Below are 23866 nucleotides of genomic sequence, written 5' to 3'. Positions count from 1 at the left end.
CTGAGCCCTGAAAGTTAAACAAAAAGGAGATCCCCAAATGCAACAAATGCTGGTTCCTGACACAGCCCAGTGGGCTCCTGGGCAGCGTATGCTGGTCCAGCGGAGGGTCCGCCCCAAGAGCAAGGAGGAGGATTGAGCAGATGGCAGTGATCAGCTTCAGGGCCAGGATGGAGGAAAGAACAAGAGGAGCTGGAGGTCAGAGCGGCTCGGCATGTGTGTCTGACAAGCAGCAAGAAGAGGAATCACAGCCGTCACCTGAAGGCGGACCAGCCTCTCCCCTTGCTGAGGGGGACAGAGAATTCCTACCCTGCAGGGTGCCCCATGGCAGCCTGCTGCACACCTGTCAGAGCAGAGCGAAGAGGGGACCTAGGTCACACCGAAGCAGGAGAGAGGTTGCCTGGAAGCCACAATGTGTAAGTCACAGCACAGTCTGGGCATATCAGCATTTCACTAAGGTCCTTCGGGAGAACCCTGCATGGGGATGGGCTGGTAAGTGTTTCATAGCTGGGTGGAGCACTGCCGGTTTTCATGGTGTAAATATCCCCACCATGACCAACTGGAAACTCTCAGGAAGACATCAATGAATGCAGCAAATTCCTGAAAAGTTAACAATTGGCTCTTGTGATCCCAGGAGCTGGCTGCAGCACATGAACCCTAAGTGACATCAGAGCAGACCTTTAACCCTAGAACAGGTCAGTCGAGATGCAGCTCACTGCCTGCCATCCACGCCTGCCCTCCCGCCCACAGCAGGTCCGCAGCACTGTGCCCCTCTGCTCGCTTTGGACCTGCTCTGGCATGTGTGCATGCGGCTAAGCAACTCCCCTCTGTCTTCTGCAGAAGGTGACTTGAGAGCTTGGGGTAAGGGATGGAGACATTTCAAGTACGACAGTGGGTCCCAGTACTTGCAACCCCTGAATACATCCCTTCGCCCACCAGCACCTTAGAGAAATCCTTGCTTAATGCAGGAACCCCGCTGGCTCCCCCGAGACGTCTGTAGGGTTTGGTGAAAGAATTCCAAGGGACCTTCAGCCCCGCCTCCTGCATCCTTCAGGCCTGTTCTAAAGATGCGATGTGCCCTGTGGTTCACTTTCTCACTGCCATTTTGCCCAGAAATGGGGCAATGCCCTCCAGCCACCCTCGTCCATCACCACATCTGGAGGTCACTGACGTCACTGCACTAAGTACAGGCTGGAAGGCGCTTCTCTCTGATTGATGAGAAGCCTGAAGAGCTGAAATTCTGGACACACACAGTCAGCATCAGGTCATGCTGCATCGGCCCATCCACACGCACTCGGATCTTTCCCTCCAGGGGCAAGACCCAGCCTCAGTTTACCTCTGCCTGTAGGCTGCTTAGAGGGGAGTTCAAGGAATTTACAGGAAATATTCTTTTTTCCTCCAACAATTGGGTCCAGAGGAACATGTGATCACCCGCCAGCCTGCCCAGACAGCAGGTGAGGTAAGCCTTCAGCTCCGACAATGTTTGAGAACTTGTGGCTGCCCGCACCCCACCCACCGGTTAGCACTCATCAGCCACACAGGGGGCCCAGAGCCAGGTCAGGAGAAAGCCTTGAGTTAACTGAGAGGCTGGAGACTGTGCCGGGCAGGGGCAAATGCCCCAGGCCATTGCTGAGAGCCTGGGAGTCCATCTGTGCCCACCTAACTCACGGTGACCTCAGGCAAGTCACCCAAATCCTCTGGGCTTCAGTTTCTTCATTGGCACAAACACTGTTTTTTGCCTTCCGTAAAAAAAAAAAAAATTATTAGGGAGAACAAACGGCATGAGGGATGTAAAGATGCATTGGAGATGATTTACAATCAGCATTGCTTAAGATGTTGTTTACAAAGGCAAAGTAACACTGGGAATTTGCTGGAGGCAAAAGTGGAGTTTTATCTGAAATGCTTTATTGATCATCTGACCGTTGCTGACCTCAGTAAATCCCCAGCCTGTACAGATGGAGCCAAAACGTTGAGGTAGCGAAGCCTTCCCCAAGTGCATCTCCTAGCTCAATAAGACCGGGAGGACCACTACAGATCCCCCCAGAGCGCCTGACACATCCCGACAGAAAAATGGTAGCGAGTAAAAGTGGGGCGTGATGCAGAGTCAAAGTGATGTCCTCCCACCCCAGCTCAGCCACTGAGGCAAAAATGGCCATTCCATGGTCTCACAAGTGGGGAAACGGCTGAGCCAAGCAGGAATGAAGGTTGTTAAAGGGGAGGCAGGATGCTTTACTCCTTTGATTTTTGGAATGAGCTTAGCAAGGACCAAGAGCCTGCTAACTCCCTGCTGGAAGGTGAAGAATCCAAGGAAGCTGCCACACAGCCTGAGCAGCCACTGCCCAGCTCCTGCCTTACTGCGGCCAGTTGTCCACCGGTGCCTTGGTCGGGCACGGCCTGGCCATCAGATGTTTGCGTGGGGAGGATGCCTCTCCCATGCCCACAGCTACAGCGCCTCTCAAGCCTGTGGACAGCCAGGACCCCAGAGACTGATTATGCAGTCCCCGCCCCTGTGCCCACCTGGATTTTCCTTAAGCCAGGCTACACAAGAGATTTCTCTTATAGCTGGGTCCCAGCTGGATCCCTGCAAGTCTCCACAGATCAGAAAAGGAAATTGCTTTGAAGCAAAAAGTCTTTTCCCCATAATCGAGCTCAGGCAGATGGCAATTATTTATTCTAATTAACAGTAAGAATAGATAAGATTAGTAAGAATGTTCTACGGGCCAGACACTGTTCTAAGTGCTTTATGTGGACTTGTTTCATTTATTCATTATTACAACCCTAAGTAATAATAACTTTTATTATCCCCGGTTTATAGATGAAAACACTGAGGCAAGAATAGTTAAGTGATTTTCCCAACAGTTAAAAAGTGATTATCATCTTTAAGTGATGCTAGCTTCTGTAATAAACAAACCCTGACATCTTACAGGCTTGACACATTAGAAACGTATTGTCTCTCTCATGGTGGGAGGAGCAGACAGTCAGCTCCACAGAATCATTCAGGACCCCATTAACAGAGGTGAAGCCTGCCATCCACACCATGTAACCTCCAGTGTTGCTCTGGGCACATACCTCCAGCCAGCAGATGGGGGAGGGTGGGACATGGGGAGCCAAATGGGAAGTATTTATGGGCCATGCCCAGAAGAGGCATATATCACTTCCATCCACCTTCTAGGACCCAAGCTCAGTCACATGGACCCACCTAGAGGCAAATAAAGGCTGAGAAATGTAGACCCTGGCTGGGTGACCAGTTCTGATCACCATTCTACACTATGAGAGGGAAATACAAAGTTAGGGCAGTCAGCAAGCCATGGCATGAAGTAGGGAAAAGAAGCAGGAAGGCATTCCTCTGGCCACAAAGAGAAGAAAACTCATGTTCCCAATGTCCCAAGCTGGGGACTTGCCTAGTGGTTCCCAGCTAGGGGTGCTTCTGCCCCCATCCCAGGGACATTTAGCGATGTCTTGAGATATTTTGACTGTCACAATTTGGTGGGGAAATGGGATGCACCCAATTTTGAGAACTCAGAAGAAGGAAATACAGCCCGGGTCAATCAGAAAGACCGTGGCCAGATTCCAGGAGGCTCAGGTATAGCTGTGGGCATAGAACTAACTTCTTCCATGGATTGTCAGAGCCAAGAAGTCAGAATAGGATAAATTATGCTATGCTAACAAGTTAACTCTGAAGTTTCAATGTTTTAACAGACAAAAAAGGATGTATTCCTTATTCACATCACAGTCCAGTGGAATCCTAGGAGTCTCTCCTCTAAGAAGTGACTCAACCTTCAAAGGCCACTTCCATCTACAATCCTTCTGTCTTGCACCCACCTTCTCCAGTGGCTGGTGACGGAGGGAGAGGGGGGAGGACCATGAATGGGAGATTGTTACGGCTAGTCCTGGAAGTATCTACATTCTATTGGCCAGAGCAAATCATGTGTCCCCATCTAACCGTAAGAGAGGCTGGGAAATGCAATCCAACTGCAAGCCTGTGGAGATGAGAAAAGTGGACGCTGGTCAACACTGGCAACATCTGTCCTCTAATATAATCCCTATGTTTCCTCACTTTCAAAGCCCCACACTCCGGATACAGACTTGGCCTAAGCCCCCTGGTACAATCCCAAGAGAATCCGTCATAAAAGAAACAGGTATTGCCTGAGGTCGTTGGCAGGTGGTCTGAAAGGAGACGGAAGACAGCACAGGACTCCTATCCATTATCTTTGCCTCCACAGTCAGCTCCACAAGGGACCTCATTACTCTTTGGTTCAGGAAAATAATTGATGACCTGACCCTCCAACCATAGACCCAAGTTAGGTAAGTTCTGTTTTCTAAAAGAACTCTCTTAACAACCACACTTGATTATGATTTTGTATCTCAGTTCTCAACTCCACATGAAAGAGATTTTAACTTCATATATTTTTCCAAAATGAGAAGCAAATCTGAAAGTTACTTCCTAATACCGCCTTCTTGAGTCCTTTATACCCTTAGCCCCAGAACATCATCCAACGCCTTACAACTCAGCTCAAGTGAAGGTGTGTCTGAGCCTGTGTGAAAGCAGAAAGCTTAGTCATTTGATAAAAAGGAGATGTTCTAAAGGTGGGGGTTAAAGCTAAAAATGGGAGTTCAACTGCATGCCATTAATATACATTCTTTTGAATATATATTTCATTAAAGATTTTTAAGGGCCAATTCTATATTCCCAATTTAAAATAGTCAAGTGAATACCACATTCTTGGGATAAAAATGAAGCTAACTCTATTTGATGTGTTCCCCAGATGGAATCAACTCATCCCAGACCAATTCTTCTTAGCCTCTGTTCAGGAAGTTTGAGTCCTATTTCTTTTTCTGTTTTCCTCTCAGGCTTGAGAAGCTGCCCTCCCTACTAGCCGTCACCCATGGGGGTGTGCTCTGTAATCCTATAGAGCATGCTGGAATGCAGTCTGAATACAAGATGCTACAGGTAATAAAGTTTATCAGAATGGCTTGTCATTATTTTTGCATCATTATACAATTACTGCAGCTTTGGAAGGTAATAAATCACTGTACAGCTGACAAATTGAGAAGCTAGGAAGGACAGTTATTCTCACAGATAAAGCAACTGCTGCCACTAACGAGATGTGGGGAATTGGTGCTCAACCTTTTAAAAAATGCCCCATGGTCCTGCAAAGTGTCAGTGGGAAAGCCATCGACATCTGAAAGCACACCAAGCCCATTGCCAAGACCGTGAAGGAGCATGACATTCCAAAATGAGCATCCCAGGCTCACTTCTTCATGGCCCAGAGGGAGTGTCATAACACCGATAACCAAACTCCAAGTTGGTTGAGCAAAACTAAATCTCATTGGCTCCACCGCAAGTGCCCAACCAGCCCATTAAAGCTTGCATCGCCAAGCGTGCGTGTGTGTCTGTGTACGTGTGTTTTAAGTTGTCTAAGTATTCAACTGTCTCTGCAAAATTTCCTAGTACACTAAGTTTTGTTTTGTTTTTTTACACTTAGGTAAGAAAAAACAGCAGAGAATATTTTCTACAGACTATGAAAAATAGATCTCTAGATTAAAATTGAGCAGGCGACATTTGAGTCTAAGAAACAATACTCTAGGAGAGAATTATGAAGGATCCAAGGGGTTTGGAAAAAAGAGAACTGGTTCAACTCCACTCTCATGCTGATGGCTGAGCTGGTTGAGGTGCTGCAGACCCACCAAGCTTATCAATGTTCTCCTAGAGCAGAGGGAACTGCTAAGAAAAAGCCAGAGGGACCCTCTTCCAGAAAGTTCCAGTGAAGCCATATATTTGAGACTAACCTACACCACTAAGTAAGAAAACATCTTTGGTTTTGATGAGCAAATCAGATAACTAATGCCTGGAAGTGGGAAAATCTGGGTCAGGGAATTACACTGCAGAGAAGTGCTCTTAAAATGCGGCCCCCAGACCAAGGGCATCAGCATCACTTAGGAACTTATTAGAGATACAAATTATTGGGTCCTACCTCAGACCTCCTAAATCAGAAACTCTAAACTACTTATCAGAAACCACTAAATCAGAAAGGACACCCAGGATCAGCTACTCTTCTGAAGCCCTGAGTCAGCCTATTATAACGTATTTTCACTTCATGCAGGCTGCCACATCTACACGTGCAAGTTGGGCACTGCTCAAATCCTCCATGATCAGGAGAGAACTAGGGGGCTAAAGTACAGGCCATGCTCACTCCTGAGTCATGAGTTTAACATGCTACGTATGCTCTGAAAGGGTGCTTCTTTCTAATATATGCAAAGACATCATATAGGCTGGCAGCTCATGTTACCGTCATCCCTTTATTCAAATAAATCACAACTTCAGGATGAAAAAAGATGAGCAGCAGGTGAAAACAAGAATCTTACCCTTCCAGATAGATGGATGAGCAGCTTAACCAAAATGGTGACTTCATTCCCTACAGTGATTTGAACTCACGAAAGCCAAGTTCTCATGGCCAATCTCAGCTGAAACTAAAATGAATTGCAAAACAAAACTCCAAAGCTCAAAGCCTGAATGACATTCTCTAACCTGCATCCATCTTATAATCAAGGCTCTCCAAATACTGAAGTAAATTTGGCCCTGTTGAATCAAGAGAAATCCAGTACCAGAGCCATCCCAGATGACAATGGGGCTATGTGGGGCTCACACAGAGCCCACATAAAGAGGTCCTTCCTCACATGGAGAAAGGCAACAGGATATATTTTATAAGCCTCAGTTATAAAGCATCAATCTTTTCATCTACACAACTTTCCAAGGTCCCAGCGTCTCCCAGGACAGGCAAGGTCTTCTTCAAATTAAACCAGATAGATGAATTCACTGGAAAGGGTTCTGATCTTCCCCTGACGCCAACCGTTCCAGAAAAGAGGCCACTGGGAGGTGGCCCAGCTTGTGCCTGCTCACCCCTATGATTCCATAATATCACTGAGAAAAACCCCACCAGATGAGGAGGATTGGAATGGGAGGTTACTTCACTCCCATTGTTCACCACATGCAGAAAAATGATGGTTTTGTATATTACATGCTGGGTAATCAATTCTAATCCCCTGGAGATTTCCTGGGTCTGCTAAGCACATTTATTCTCCTGTTTCTAATCTATTCCTTTGATTTGCACAACTTGAACATACCGTCATCATTTTAAAGGAGGGGAGAGGAGAGGAAATGAGAAAGCAAGGGCAGAGGGAGCAGAAGAAAGGGAGGGAGATGAAGCCTGATTTGGTCATTCCACAGCTAGAAATCTCCCCTTGTCTATAGGACAAACTGCCTATGCTTCCCACTCGAGACCTCACCAGCCTAGCCCCAGAACTTGCCTGTACCTGTCTAAGTAGAGTTTTCAAGGTTAAGTGTAATGACAATGATAATATAATAATATCATCAGCAGCAGAACTGGGTGGTCTAGACCAAGGACTGGAATGTGCCTGACACTCAACTTGAAGGCTCACAATAATCACATGAGGTTAATGGCTATGATTATCACTATTTCATTAGCTAATACATGGAAAATCTAGGATTTGGGGCCAGGCTTTCTGACCCCCTCAACTGCATCTTCCTAATCACCATGTTAAATCTTAAACATTTCCTGACGTGGAACCCCTGAGACCTTCTGTGCCCTGTGCTCCTTGTGAGAGATCAGATGAAACTACATCTTAGGAATGAAATTTCTTCCTCCACCCATGACTGTTTACTCTCTTTTTCCATCCCTAATATGAGGCGACCTAGTAGGTACAGACACTGGACATAAACTAATCAAGAGATACCTCTGTACAATTTCTGCTCCGAAGAACCCCCTGAAACCTGGCACCTAACATAAGATTTCAAAACTAGTTGATATTATTGAATGAGTACGTTCTCAGATTCATAAAATCAATAAATCAATAAATCGTTGCACAATTATACGGCAGGCAACATGCTAGATGATTTCTTAAAGTTACCTCACAGGAACTCAAGGAAGTATCTGTACCCTTTTTCAGACAAGAGCACTGGGGTTCAGAAAGGGAAGTGGCACCCATCTTACCTAGAGGTTGTGATCATCTGTGGGTTCATAACTGGAGGAAGGAAAGAGTTTGTGCAAAGTAGGAGCTACTTAGAGAAGCCAGACTCTTGGTCAAAGTGAATCTGACTTTGAACCTCCTCCAGGCTCAAATATCCTTACCCCATTACCCAGATTTTTACTTCTCTGCTGAATTTCAATTCTGCAAATGGAAATAGCTTAAATGGAAATACCTCCAGGAAGTTTATGAGATGTTCCAGTGATATTGCTGTATAACAAATCCCCCTAAAAAATGTAAAGGCTTAAAATAACCATTTTATTATTCTCACCATTTCATAGGTCAGAAATTTGGGAAGGGCTTATCTGAGGGGTTCTTACTTGGGGTCTCTCAGTAGGACCAAGTTTGGGGTTGTAGAGAGATGGCAGTTGGGGCCATGTCATATGAAGGCTCACTGGACTGGACGTCCAAGACGGTCACTCATACAGGGCAGTGGATACTGGCTGTTGGCTGGAAGCTCAGCTGCGGTGTAGACTGGATACCCCTATACGTGGTCTCTCCAGCATGGTGGCCTCTGGATGATCAGACTTACAAGGGCACCTGGCTTCCCCTCAACTGAGAGTCTGGAGAGAACCAGGCAGAATCTTCGTGGCCCTTTTAATCTAGCCTTGATGTCCCCCAGAGTCACTTCCACCAAATTCTTTTAGTTAAACAGCCACATGCCAACCCAGATTCAAGGAGAGGAATTTGCAGCCATTTTCTTAATTCCACATAAGGCTAGTGACATTCACCCCAGGACAGATCTAAGCCAGGCTGATTCTTTTATGGGAAATTTAGCCTCCAAGGGTGGTCACCATGGATTCCTTCCCTTCCTCCACTGTTACACGTGTGTCACTTTGCTCACTGAAGGTGGCATCTCATTCCCCTCCCTTTGGATCTGGGCTGGCTTTATCAATACAGCACAAGGGAGCGTGACCCTGCAGTAACTGGACTGGCCTCTCAAAGGATAGCAGCTTCCAATTCTTCTGGGAGAAGTTGAACACCAAACTACTCTGAGACCACCACGCTGTGAGGAAGCCCAAGCTGGCCTCATGGAGCAGCCACATGGAGGAAAACCAGAGAACTCAGCTGGCCGCCAGCAGCAGAGCCCCAGACATACGGCCCAGCTGAGCTGCCCAGCCAGCCCTTGGCCACCTGAGCCTTTCCAGTCGAAACCAGACATCACGGATCACACACAAACTGTCAGTGATACGTCCCCCTAAGCCCTATCCAAATTCCTGCCCCTCAGAAGTGTGACCAAGTGAAATGGCTGTTGTTTTAAGCTACTAAGTTTTAAGACAGTTCACTGAGCATCAATAGGAAATTGAAGAACTTTCTAACCACTCCCCAAGACTAGCCACACTATAGTTTTGAAGGGGGGAGAACAGGGAAGCACTGTGTTCAAGGGCTGACTGGCGCTGTGGGATTGTCACAGCGGATGAGGTGACAGCTGGGTGAGGTTACAAGAGGGAATGTGAGCGGAAGCCAAGGACATATCTATACCCTGTTTCAAAGTTTTGCCCAAAAAGAAATCAAGGGAAAGAGGATTCTCTTCCTTCTTTTTTTTTCTTTTTTCTTCTTTTTTTTTCTTTTATTTATTTAGTTCATTGAAGTATTGTTGATTTATAATATTGTGTTAGTTTCTGGTATACAGCAAAGTGACTCAGTAATTTATATATATATATATATAAATACATTATATATTATTTATATAATTATAAATATATATCTATTATTCTTTTTCAGATTCTTTTCCATTATAGGTTATTACAACATATTGACTATAGTTCCCTGTGCTGTACAGTAGGACATTGTTGATCATCTATTTTATATATAGTAGTGTGTATCTGTTAATCCCAAGCCCCTAATTTATCCTCCCTTCCATCTTTAACTTCTCCTCCCTCACCTCCATTGACCCTCTTCCCATGACATGAGGTCAAAATAATATGTATTAAATTGAATTTTTAATTTGTTTTATTTTTACATATGAAATATTTCAAACATACAGAAAAGAAAAACAGAAAATAATTTAACAAACGCCCTTGTACTTACCACCTAGCATTTAAATCGACTTTTGAGGAGCAGTCAAGAATCTTAATCAGTTTTCATGGAATTGCTATTTATAAGGAAATATGTTTTACATTCTGAAAAAACGGACTTAGGGATGAGTTCCTGGGATACCCCTGGCAGTCAGCAGTGGGACTGAGTATCTGCCTCCCAAGGACCTCAGAGTCTGGCAGGCCCTAAAACAATGCTGGTGACTTCCATTTTCCATATCTGTAGACCCCCTCCCCCATAGCCCCTTCCCACCACCATTCGGGTGCCTAGAGCAGTTACACAGACAAAGGCACCCAGTGGAGAGCTTGCTTTGACTGCTTCTCGCTGAGACCCCAAGCCTGAACCATTAGCCTCTTGTTGCTACTGTGTTCACCTTACCCATAAAAATGTACCTGTCCCATGTTCCATCCCTCAGACAGCTGATAGCCAACCAATCTGATAGCCATCTCGGACTTGTTATGAATGGCTAAGCCATCACTTTCCCAAGGTTAGAGGTTTGCAAGTTACTAGGTACCTCCTAGAGACAGTGCGGTGCGCCTGCAGCAGGAATGGCATTACAAGAGGTGTTGCAGGGGGCACTGGGATCTTCCCCTGGCTCCTCCAGATCCACTCTCCATTCTGTCTCCCTGGGAGGCTGACCTCCACCGATTACATGAGGGGCTCCCTTGCTTCTGGCTTTCTACTGGGTTTGGTCAATAGTGGAACACCCACAGGAGACGAGAAAAGGGAGGAGAGTACAAGTTTCAGCCCCAACCAAAGCCTCAACTCCCATTAGACACCTTGTCCGCACAGCCCTCCCTTTCTGGGTGGAGGAACTGCTCCCTACCCTTGCTTTTTCAGGCCCAGGGGAGGCAAGAAGCCCTGCTGTTCCTGCCCTGGGAATCTGCATTATCCCCTGTGGGTTCCCTTCATTCTGCCTCCACCTTTGGACAGAATCTATTAAAGCCCCCTCAAATTGCAGCCACCCTCATCCTGCTGGGAAGTAACAGTACAGAAGGAAAGTAAAACCTCTCGGGCCCCTCAACTCTTGCCACTTCCCCTCTCCCCTTGCCGCTTCCCCTTTCGTGGACAGATGACCCAGCTGGGAGCCACCAGTGACAAAGGCAGAGTAGCCCTGTCCCCTGCCCAATCAGGGAGAGACACTCCAGAGGCCATTTTCAGCTCCTGCACCCAGAGCCTTCTGCCCTTGTCCATCCCAGGAGTACGCAGTAAGCCTGGGACTGCCGAAGAGGATGCCTCCACGCTCCTGCTCCCACCGAATGAAGTCACCCCAAATTCTGAGCACTTCTCTTATGCTTTATGCTGCTTCATAAAAGGAGAGGACATATTATAAGCAAAATAGGCTTGCTAAATATAGTCTATTCAGCCCGGGGAAGGCTAAATTATTCATAACCAGACCAGGATATACAATGCACGCTAAACACAAATCCATTTTTGATTTTGGTATTTTTTTCTGGGGCCTGTGTATTCAGCGCCCCTGCATTGATCTGTAACTGCCCCCCTGATGCCTGCATTTGCTCAGGATGAAGATCTCAGCATAGGGGCCAATTACCAAGCTGTGAATAACCCCAGCCTCGCCCTCTGCAGGACGGCAGCGACCACAAGGTCATCGATTGTCCATCCTGTGCCGCGGTCCTGGAGGCACGCGCATCCCGTGAAAGGCTCATCAGCTCCCCGCAGAGCCCCAAGGATAAACAAGCCCTAAAAAAAGACATCATTGAAGGCAGCATGGCTCAGCATCCATTGCACCATGAAAGGCAAGACGGGACAGTGTGACCGTGACAATTAAAGCCACTGAGTCCTCGATACGATCAATGCCCAGGAAACAATGCAAGAGTCCGCCTCCAAAACGGAGGTCTCAACCTTGGCTTCCGCATTTCAAATCATTTCCAACCCAAGCTCTCTTCTTCAACACAGAAGCTGCTGATTAGATTTTCTTCTGTGTTATGAGCATCGTTGTTGAAAATACAGATGTCTCTGAGACAGTCTTCTTTTCGCTACTGGTGTTTTCCAAGTAAGACAAAATAGAACCAGAAAATAAAACACAGATCTCAGCTGTGCTCTTCTTTCTGAGCATCACTCCAGGACCTGAAGACTCAGGCAGCTGACCGTGACCTAGAGGCCTTGTGAGCACCTCAGGATGTTCCCTGAACAAGTAGGGGAGTAAATGGTGCAGAAGCTATCAGGAGGGGTCCCTGGGCAATAATCTGCCAAGATACCGCATTTCTATTCTAACAGAAAAGAGAAATCTGTCATAAATAGATTATCTCTCTACTAGATTTTACAAACAGTAGTTAGAAAGGAGGACAGAATGTGAAGTTCAGATTGAAGTGGACAGTGAGATTGGTAATATGTCTACTCCCGTGTACTCCACCATTACCTAAGGCCCTTGGAACGTGGGGTAAATTCTCCCTGAGATGTGGTCTCAGGCTGTATACTTTGAAGCCCATGGCCTTCCAGAACCTGGGGTCAGGGAGATGTCACTGGACAGATCATCTGGACAAGGGGCAGGGAGCAACAGTGAAACTTGGTGGGCCTTTTCTCTTCCCTGACAACCATCACTGCTACTAACAGCCCCTGAGATGGGCCCAAACTTCAGGGTGTTTCATCTTGCAAATGACTGCCTGGTTTCCCTTCCCATGTGAGAAAGATGTGCTTTATCGACTGAAGAGTCTGGGATGAGGGATTCTAGAGGACTAGTGGAGCAATCAGCCCTCCAGGAAACTAGTGAACATTTTGTTTCACTGCCTGCATCCTTGGATGAAGAGCTCCCTGAAAATTCAAACCAACAGAACAAGTCTCATCCAAAGACAAAATGCTGGGAGGCACTGAAGAATACGGGAAAGGGGCTGGACTCAAACCCCAGCTCCCCTGCTCATTATCTGGGGGCCCTGAGCATGTCACTCAACCTTTCCACCATTAGACAAGAATCAACATCGATCCCCTCTCTTGCCTGGGATGGTTGTGAAAGAATGTATGAGAAAGCATTTTGTAAACAGTAAAGCACTTACAGCCATAGGTGATAACTATCATTTTCACGTTGGAAGCCATCAGTCTTGACACCATGATGGGCCCCTATGATCTTCCCTTAATCCAGCAGTTCTCAAAGTGCAGCCCCCTCACCAGCATCACCAAGAAACTTGTGATCACATAGGGATTTGATAATGCCAATTGTCAACACCCGGACTCACCAGATCAGAAATCCTAATGCAGAGAGAGGAGGAAGGAGGAGAAAGCCGTGTTTAACCTGCCCTGCCGGTGATTCTAAAGTGCACTTAACCGTGGAACCACTGCTCAAAGGAACTTATGACTTGTCTGAAGTAGGTGTGTCTCCATCCCAAGATGACGGCTACTGCCTTGCTTAAGCCCACCAGGCCCTCCTCAGCCTGGGACAGACAAGGGGATGAGAGAGATACAGAGAAGAGAAGGGCCCACCCCGTGTCCCAGCCTTGGGGAAAGTTCAAGGTTAATGGGAGCAAGAACAGCATCCACAGACAATCAGCAAAGGGCCAGAAACCCCCAGACCGTGTAACTGGTTTGCCTTGCTCAGTGACTGGCACTGCTCAGCAGGTGGGAGGGTCTGGGGAGGAGAGCAATGAGCCTTCAGGGACTAAGTTGGATGTGAAAAGGCAGAGATGAGGAAGGCACTCCTGTGTGCAGTTGGAGATGGGGAGTCTGATGAGCACCCAAGCGGGAAGCAGGGTAGCTGGGAGGGGGATGGAGAGGGACCAGTTCGCTGTGTCCAGGTGATTCCCTTAAGAGCCCCTCTGAGCCCAAAGCTGGTTTTCCTCATTCAGTTCAGATGCAGATTCTCTTAAATTAGTAAACCGAACGGGCCCTTCCAAGCTACACACTGTGCTTAATCTTCAAGCCTCCCCTAAATCTATCTTTCCCCCCCTGCCAACCACATCACGCCTATAAATAGAGAAGCTTCAGGGGAAGGAGTGGCTGAAATTGCATGGTTTATTAGGATGATTATATATTATTTATGTAATAATTACATACGTGATTATATAGCATTATAATCATGCCTATATTCTAGCTTTATTAACCATAAAATATCATTTTTGCTTTTAAGGTTTTTATGGGGTTTTTTTTTAAAAGATTTTAATTATTTGTAATTTTATTCACATGCACCCTGAGGTTTTAGAATGAAGAATGCTGCTCTAAAAATCTAATAGATAAGTAAATATTTGGTATCTATGATCATTTCAAGAAATTTAGCCAAATATTAAAAGGTTTGGTTGTCCCAATGTCTGATTGAGAAGGATGCCATATGGCTTGAAACCACCATTGATAAAATTATTCATTTGATCAGGAAAAATGTACTGAAGGTCTACCATATACCGGGCACTGTGCAAGGAACATTTTGGGATATGCATTCTCTGCACCCACGACAGACTGAGAGGGGTTCTGGGATTCTGTCCATCTCTCTGCAGATTGTATTCTTTCTCCTCGTTCAGAAATAAGGGTGTTGTTTGGAGTAGGCTGTGCAGACTTGATCTCTTTATGAGCTCTACATCAGTAACAGGTGTTCTAACGTAGGTCACTGAACACAACACGTACAAAGAGAAATAAGATAAAAGTTTGCCTCCCCTGACTACTTGCTGTACAGGGACTGGAGCCCAGCCCATAAGTTCTGAAATTCGAGGCCAGTGACCCCCCCACACCAGGGACCATCAGTGAAGTTCTCACTGCCTCCTCTGCAGATTTTTATCCCTCATACCCTCCTCCCATTTCATGCCCCACAGCCCTGATCTATTAGCCAATCTAAGCTATAATCAGGGCACTGACAAAACAGAAGCACCAAAATATGTATTTGAACAAATGTGATACTTGAAATACTTCAAAAATCACCCAAGTCATCATTCTAGGGGAAACAAGAATTTTCTTGGACCTTCTTATACTTATTTCATGGTTAAGTGTTTATTTTTTTTAATTATATATCAAGGGTTATTCTATCTATTTAGCATATAGTTCCCTAAAGGTTGCCTTAGCAGGAGGAAAGAACACAATAACCTAACTCACACTAAGGTATTCGTGACTTGCTCTAGCTTAGACCTCTGTCAAGGACAATTCTACTGAAAACACTGCCTATATTGTGGGACTTTGGGATATTTGAAGAAGACCCATGTCAAAGCTGGTCTTAATAGGACGGTTGTCAGAATTCCCCTCAAACTATACCTTGGTGACAACTGCTTGTCTCATCCACCCATGAGGCAGGAAGGGTATTTGGGTCAATGATTTTTGTGCTGTGGAAAGAAAATTTTTCAAATCCACTCAAGATGGGAGTTACTCTCCTCCCAACAGAATTTAGGGTTAACTGCACAACTCCAGTTTCTGCTGCAGCAAAACAAGAGATTCAGCAAATTAGAGGATTAAAGATCACTTCTAACTTTTGTGGCAGGCACTATGGTAGGCATTTTGCTGATCACTTACTGGAAAAAAGGAAACTCTATTTGCACCACCTGAATAGGAACCAGTGTCACTAGAGCTAACCAAAAGCAGCCAAAATAAAGACACAACCTAAATATAACCCAGAAATCATCACATAACAAAGGAAGATAGCAAGGGAAGAAGAATGGAATAAAATAAGAGCAAAAGAGATAGGAAACTCCTAACAAAACAGCAATACTTAAGTCTTCACCTATCAATAATTATTTTTAAATGTAAATGGATTAAACTCCCCAATCAAAAGGCTTAGAGTGGCTGAATAGATAAAAAAGCAAGATATAGCAATGTGCTATCTGCAAGAGCTCCACATTAGACTTAAGGACACACATAGGCTGAAAGTGAAGGAATGGAAAAGAAATTCTGCACAAATGGTAACCAAAAGAAAGGAAGGGTATGTATACTTAAGACAGAAAAACAAAATGGACTTTAAGTCAAAAACTATCCCAGAGATGAAGAAGGTCATTATTTAATGATAAAAAGGTGAATTCACAGGATGATCTAACAACTACAAACATATACGCACCCTACATCAGAGAGAGCACCTAAATATGTAAACCAAATATTGACAGCTCTAAAGGGAGAAATTGACAGTAATACAATAGTAGCAGGAGACTTCAATACCCCACTTGCAATAATGGATAGAAAATCCAGACAGAAAATCAATAAAGAAACAGTTGAGTTGAACAATGCTATAGACCAAATGGACCTAAAAGATATATTAAGAACTTTCCACCCAACAGCAGAATACACATTCTTTCCAAGTGCACACAAAACATTCTCCAGGCTAAATCACAAGTCACAAAACAAGCCTTCACAAATTTAAGGAGATAGAATAATTCGAAGAATCTTTGCCGAACACAGTGGAATGAAACTAGAAATCAATGACAGCAAGAAAATGGGAAAATTCATAAATACATGAAAACTAAATGACACACTCTTGAAGAACCACTGAGTCAAAAAGGAAATCAAAGGGAATTTTTTAAATATCTTGAGATCAAAAAAAAAAAAAAAACAAAACACAACACACCAAAACTTATAAGATGTAGTAAAAACAGTACTAAGGAAGTTTTATAGCAAAAAAGTACAAAAAACAAACAAACAAACAAACAAACAAACAAAAACCAGAAAGAAAAGATCTCAAATAAACAATCTAACCTTACATCTCAAGGAACTAGAAAAAGAAGACAGACTAGGCCCAAAGTTGGAAGAAAGAAGGAAATATTACAAATTGGAGTAGAAATAAATCAAATAGAAAAAAATCAATAAAAGATTTCATTTTTTGAAAAAAATAAAATGTTAATAAAAATTGACAAACCCTTAGCTAGACTAAGAAAAAAGAGAGAAGTCTTAGAGAAAATCAGCAATGAAAGAGCAGACATTACAACAGATGCCTCATAAGTAAAAAAGGATCAGAAGGGACTTTAATAACAATTATACATCAACAAATTGGACAACCTAAAAAAGGGGGGGGGGGATTTCTAGAAACAGACAATCTACCAAACTAAATGAAGAAAAGGTAGAAAGCCTGAACAGATGAGTAACAAATAAGGCGAGTTAATCTGTATAAAACCTCCCCAAAAAGGAAAGCCCAGGACCAATATGATCTACAGATTCAATGCAACCCCCATCAACACTCCAACATTTTCCCAGAAATAGAAAGAGCAATCCTAAAATTCATAAGGAACCACAAAAGACCCTGAATAGCCAAAGCAATCTTGAGAAAGAGGAACAAAGTTGGCTGCATGACATTTCCTGATTTCAGAATAACTATAGTGATCAAAATAGTGTTGCACCAGCATAAAATCAGACACAGAGCAATGGAACAGACTTTAGAGCCTAGAAATAAACCCCCATATGTACAGTCAACTAATCTTCAACAAGGGCACCAAAAATAAACAATGGAAAAGGTTTTTTTAATAAGTAGTTTTGGGAAGACTTTATGTCCACATGCCAGGGAATGAAACTGGACTCTTATAGTGTATCATATACAGGGATGAAAGCCTTAAATTCATGACCTGAAACTGTAAAACTCCTGAAAGAAAACAAAGGGAAAATCTCCTTGACATTAGTCTCACAATGATTTTTTGTTTTTGATATGACACTAAAAGCATGAGCAACAAAAGCAAAATAAACAAGTGGGATTACCTCACTTGGACTTCAGACACCGTCGAAGGTTGCTACTTGTACTTCTGACCAACCAGCTAGCGTAAGTCAGAGGCTCCCAAAACCTCCACCTCGGGTTCAATTAATTTGTTAGGGAGCCTCACAGAACTCAGAGAAACATTTTAGTTACTAGATTACCAATTCATCATAAAGGGATAAACCTTAGGAACAGCCAGATGGAAGAGATGCCTAGGGCAAGTTATGGGGAAGGGGTGAGCCACTCTCCCCAAATCACATGTTCACTGACCTGGAAGGTCTCTGAACCCTGTTCTCTTGGGGTTTTATGGAGGCTTCATTACATAGTCACAACTGATTAAATCACTGGCCATTGGCAATTGATTCAACCTCTAGGCCCACTCTCCTCCCAGGAGGTCAGGGGGTGGGGGCTGAAAGTTCCAACCCTCTGATCACAAGGTTAGTTCCACTGGCAAGCAGCCCTCACCCTTAAGTGCTTTTGAAAAGTCACTTCCTCAACATAGCAAAAGACATCTTTACCGCTCTCAACACTTAGGAAATTCCAAGGGCTTTGGGAGCTATGAGGCAGGAACAGTGGAAGAAGATCAAAATACATTTCAGAAATATATTTGGTCACCTGAATATCGTAGGGTTAATACCCAAAATTTACATATTTAGAGCTCAACATGCAAAGTATCTGAATAGACATTTCTTAAAAGAAGACTTACAAATGGACAATAGATACATGAAAAGATCCTCAATGTCTCTAATTATCAGGAAATGCAAATCAAAACCATATTGAGAAATCACCTCACACCTGTTAGGATGGCTATTATCAAAAAAGACAAAAGATAGCAAATGTTGGCAAGGATGTAGAGAAAAGAGAACCCTTGTGCACGGTTGGTGGGAATGTAAATTGGTACGGTCATTACAGAAAATAATAAGGAGATTCCTCAAAAAATTAAAAATAGAACTACCATATGATTCAGCAATTCCACTTCTGAGTATGTATCCAAAGGAAATGAAATCAGTATCTCAAAGAGACATCTGCACGCCCATGTTCACTGCAGCCTTATCCACAATACTCAAGATAAGGAACAGCTTAAGTATCCATCAACAGATGAGTGAAGAAATTGTATCCATTATATATAAATATATACACATGTACACATATATACATATATATACACATATACATATGCTCACACAGACACACACACAATTATTCAGCCTTAAAAAAGAAGAGAATCCTGTGACAGCATGTGAAGCTGAAGGACACTATGCTAAGTGAAAAAAGCCAGAAAAATACTGCATTATCTTATATGTGAAACCTAAAAATGTTGAATTCATAGAAGCAGAGAGTAGAATGGTGGTTACAGGGTCAGGAGTAGGGGTTAAGGGAAGCGGGAAGATATTGGTCAAGCAATATGAAGTTTCAGTTATACAGGATGAATAAATTCTACAGATCTAATGTACAGCACAGTGACTATAGTTAATAACATTGTATTATATACTTGAAATTTGCTGAGAGTGAGATTTAAGTGTTCTCACCACATCCACACAAAAAGGTAACCATGTGAAGTGATGAATATGTTAATTTGCTTGACTATACTAATTATTTCACAATGTGTGTATATATACCAAAACATCATGTTGTATACCTTAGTACATACAGGTCTTATTTTTTAAAAAATTCAAGTAAAAAATTATAAACATTAAACAGGTGAAAGAGAGGAGAAAGTGCAACTTGACAAATAATATAAAGTCTATTGGTAATTCCATGCAATATAGATGCACAAATTTTTAATTACTTTTTAATGGTTATGTGATATATTCCATAGAACTGGTAATGCATTTTTTTAACATTCCTTTACTGATGAACATTTAAACTGTTTCTAATGTTCCTTATTAAAATTAATGTATCATTAGTATAAATACACAAAGAAGTGTATATGATTATAACTAACAAGTTCAGAGTGAACACTGTGATAATAAAATATTTAATTCAAATATAATAAAATATATAAATATATATAAAATATAACAAAATATACATAAGATATTTAATTCCAATATTTGAATTAAATATACATATATTCCTGAAAAATCATGTTTGGTGGGACCAAGAAGTCTCAAGTGACTTTTCTGACACAGACTAGCACAGAGCATGGAGCATGCAGAATGCAGAAGAAGATGTGTTCACGATATGGAAACAAAAGCATGGCAGTAAAAGACAAAGAACAAGGTGGAACTCGGAGGGAGAGATTTCTCCAAGAAATTCATCAATTCTACCCTAAAAACCAATTGGAAATTAAATCAGACCCCAAGGGACATAGTGAATAGAGTTACTTGTGTGTGCTCAGGCTTAACTTAGGTTAGTAAACTCTGCCTAGGTCTTATTTCATATTGCGAGTGTCCTCAATTAATCATTTTGTGGTCATTAGCCAGCTGGAGTTGAAGAACTGGTTTGGGAATTTTTGTGAATGGATTATCTCAACCAGGGAAACTCAACTTGGCAACCGTAGTCAAAATAATGAAGCCCCAAGTAGGTGGATCAACTAAACTGGGTTCTCTCCCAGAACAGGGTCTGAAGAAGGTCCAATTCTGTCTGAAAATTTGGGCTTCATATTATACTTGCCCCAGATCCAAAAAAGAGGGATTGATGATATTCCAAGGGAAACCTCACCTCAGTTGTTTTTAGGACAAGTTACCAGAAGATATTTCTCCCCCCTCCTCAAATACATAGCATGTATTCAAGTTCTCTGGCCCCAACCAGCTTCTCAGATTTGACACCAGCTCAAGGCCATCCTCATGTCCCCTCACCCTCACTGTTCTTAGAGGACATAGACCAGCACTGACCAATATGCAAGCCACAAATAAGTTTAAATTTTCTAGTAGCCACACTTTTTAAAGTGTGACTTAAAACTGAAACAGGTGAAATTTATTTCAATAGTATGTTGTGTTTAACCCAACGTACTCAAAATGCGATCATCTTAACACGTAATCAACATGAAACATTATTCATGAGACATTGCCCATTCTTTCTTTGGATTAAGTCTTGGAAATCTGGTGTGTGTGTTTTGCACATAGCACATCTTAGTGTGGACCAGACACATGTCATGTGCTCAGTAGCCACCTGTGGCCCTGGCCTTCCTTTTGAATAGTGCAGACTAAATGATCTCATTCAAAGCCCTTCATACCCCACTGTGATGTTACAGACTAGGCCTGGGAACCATGCCCGGGTGCCCGGACTCACTGTGGCATTTGCCAGTGTGCCTCGTCTGTCAGTCTGAAACGGCCCAGAGGAAGCCAGCCTCTGTGCCCACAGGACCTGAGTAGGCAGCCAGTGCCAACTCTCCCCTCAGCCCCGCCAGCCCAACCTTGCATCTCATGGGATCTCCCATCTGAGCAGCCATTCTGAGCCCTGATGAAACAGTTAACTCCTTTAAAAATTTTTCTGAGATGTTTTACTTCTTCATGTGAATTGGAAAAGGCTATTTTTAAAATCAAAGAACAATCTTTAGGGGGAAGTGGCTTCCTCACCAGTGACCTGCACATGCACTTGAGCCTTCAGGAGCACTGGCCTCCAGACGGAAAGCTCATCACATCCCAGGAAGGTGAGTGTCGAGCCCTCTTGCACCAGCGAGCCACCCACAGGTCAGAGGGGAAGCCAGCCGGGGAGCAAAGAGATGAAAGCGGGCTCCTGGAGGGGTAAGTGGGAAAACGTGCTGGAGACGTTTCTTTGAAAATCTATCTAATCCAGGCTGTGCAGGAGGCTCAGAACCTCCCGGACCAGGAAGCAGTAACAAGATAATGCATGAAACGACGTCGTGGCCCCATCGCCCCCTTGTGGGGCTCAGCAGTGCCACCATCAGCACATCTGCCTAAAACTTAACACTCCAGGAGGAGACACTCATTGTCAGCCCAGAGTGAGGAGGGAACCTAGGGGCAGGTCCTGGAAAAGAAAAGTCTGGGAAAGAATACAGAATGGCAGACAGGGCATGGTGGACAAATGTTGCCTGATGCCCTCTCGGTGCTGGGCCCAGTGCTCAGGACTGGGCATGCGAGAAAGGAACAGAGGGCTATGGCAGCGACTCAGGCACCACTCCGTTCTTGGGGATTCTTTGGGCGCTCTCCGGGCAGGCTGTCAGCCAAAGTTTGCCTGACTTCTCCAGCATCCACCTCCATGAGGCCAGCAGCAGATGCTAAAGGAGAGGTGGGCAGTTCCCAGGGTTATCAATCAGTCCACTTATCCTCATGCTCAACAGGTGCATATTAAACACCAGAGTCCCGACTTAGCTTCTTAAAAAGATCATCTCAACATGCAAACAACCCAAGTGCCCATCAATAGATGATTGGTTTAGGAAGATACGATGTGTGTGTGTGTGTATATATATATAGAAATATTTATATATATATAAAATGGATTATTATTCAGCCATAAAAAGAATGAAATATTGCCATTTGCAGCAACATGGGCGGACCTAGAGATTATCATATTAAATGAAGCAAGTCAGACGAAGACAAATATATGTAGAATCTAAATAGTCATACAAATGAATCTATATATGAAACAAAAATAGCCTCACAGACATAGAAAACACATTTATGGTTACCAAAGGAGAAAGAGAAGGTAGGGGGGATAAATTAAGAGTATGAGATTAGCAGATACAAACCACTATATATAAAATAGATAAGTAGCAAGGATTTATTATATAGCACAGGGAACTATATTCAGTATCCTGTAATAATGTATAATGGAAAACAATCAGAAAAAAAAGTATATATATAACTGAATCACTTTGGTGTACGCCCAAAACTAACACAATATTGTAAATCAACTATATTTTAATTACAAAAAAAGATCACCTTCCCTCAAATAATTGTATCTTTACCAATTTTGGAATCCTGAATCTGAGACCCTTCTTTCTCCCTCTCCTGCTCTCTATTCCCTGGGTTGCTGAGTGTTCACTGAATGAACAAAGTTCTGTAGAAGAAGCACAGAGCACAGAGGAAGTAACTCTTGTAGAGCCGTTGGCCAAGACTTCAGAGCTGTAACATAAGAGCCAGGACTTAAAGCCTGGGTGGGAGTTTGCCATGTAGGAAAACGAGAGAGGAACATCTCAGGCAGAAGACACAACAGTTACAAAGCAACAGAGTCGAGAGGGCTTACAAGGTGGAATCCAACGTAGAAGACCTCGCATGCTGCCCCAGGCCAGCTCAGACACTGGACTTACACTGAGGGTCTCCCAGCTTCTGTAGATTTCTTTTGGCACACGGCACAGTTGGAATGTGTTTGGTCTCTTCTGTAATTTCGCTTGCACACATCTGATTTCACATTACTTTTTTTCAGGACAAGCACAAAAATAATCCCCAAATTGGACATGCCCAGAGCTTCCTAACATCCCCAAGTCTATGAGCTATTCTTACAAACAACATAAGTGACTTCAACATTTCCCACCAACACAGCTGTAGCACTTTTAATGTTTGCAATCCTGTGTCACCCTGGGTCTGAGATGCTCTTCCAATTAAACCCTGGTTACACTTCTCTTTCCACGTGCGAAAGAATCCAATTAAAGTTAATGAAAGCAATCAGTCTGCAAGTCTCGGGGTGTTCTGCCCCATTTGGAGACAGGTAATAACACCCACTGACCTCGTGGAGGGAGAGGAGGCACCACTGTTCTCTGCAAATGAGCCAGACCTGAGCCAGACCTGAGCCAGCCAGGGAAACCTGGAATTTAGGAGGTCGCTCTGTTTGGACTTCCCCACAAAGTTCAAGACCCCATTAAGCATTAACTATAGGAATCTGTCCTTTAAGGAACTTCAGACTCATTTGGCTGCCATATGGCTGGGGCTTAGCAGTGCCTCCGATAAGCCTAAAATCCTAGGATACCCTACACTTATTTTCAAGAAGCCAATCATTGCATTACCTTTGATTTTTTATCTGGCTTCCAAGTGGCAGCTCCCAGAGAATAACACCGTGACAGCACCAAACGCCTGTGAGGTGAAATTAGCCCAAGTCCTCTATCTGAGCTTGTACAACATCCTCCAGCCCTTGGTGCTAACTCTCAGAGCACCTCATGGACCTGCTGGGTGTCAGCTCAGAGGGTCAGCCTGGGATCCCTCAGGAAGCATCAAAAAGACCCACAACTCCATACCAGGGAAGCTGTGAGGACACCCCTCAGATGCTGGAGACATCATGAGTGTTACTTGT

General features: G+C 43.8%; 1 protein-coding gene across 4 annotated transcripts in view; it reads right to left on the bottom strand.

The window, feature by feature from the left end:
* The window catches only part of LOC105095726 (uncharacterized), a 433324-nt gene that overhangs the window by 278573 nt on the left and 130885 nt on the right, over window positions 1-23866 (bottom strand). The gene's annotated exons all lie outside the window — the stretch shown is intronic.

This window comes from Camelus dromedarius, chromosome 15 (assembly GCF_036321535.1).
Source record: "Camelus dromedarius isolate mCamDro1 chromosome 15, mCamDro1.pat, whole genome shotgun sequence".
Classification (NCBI taxonomy): Eukaryota; Metazoa; Chordata; class Mammalia; order Artiodactyla; family Camelidae; genus Camelus; species Camelus dromedarius.
This window is presented reverse-complemented; position numbering and strand designations above follow the sequence as displayed.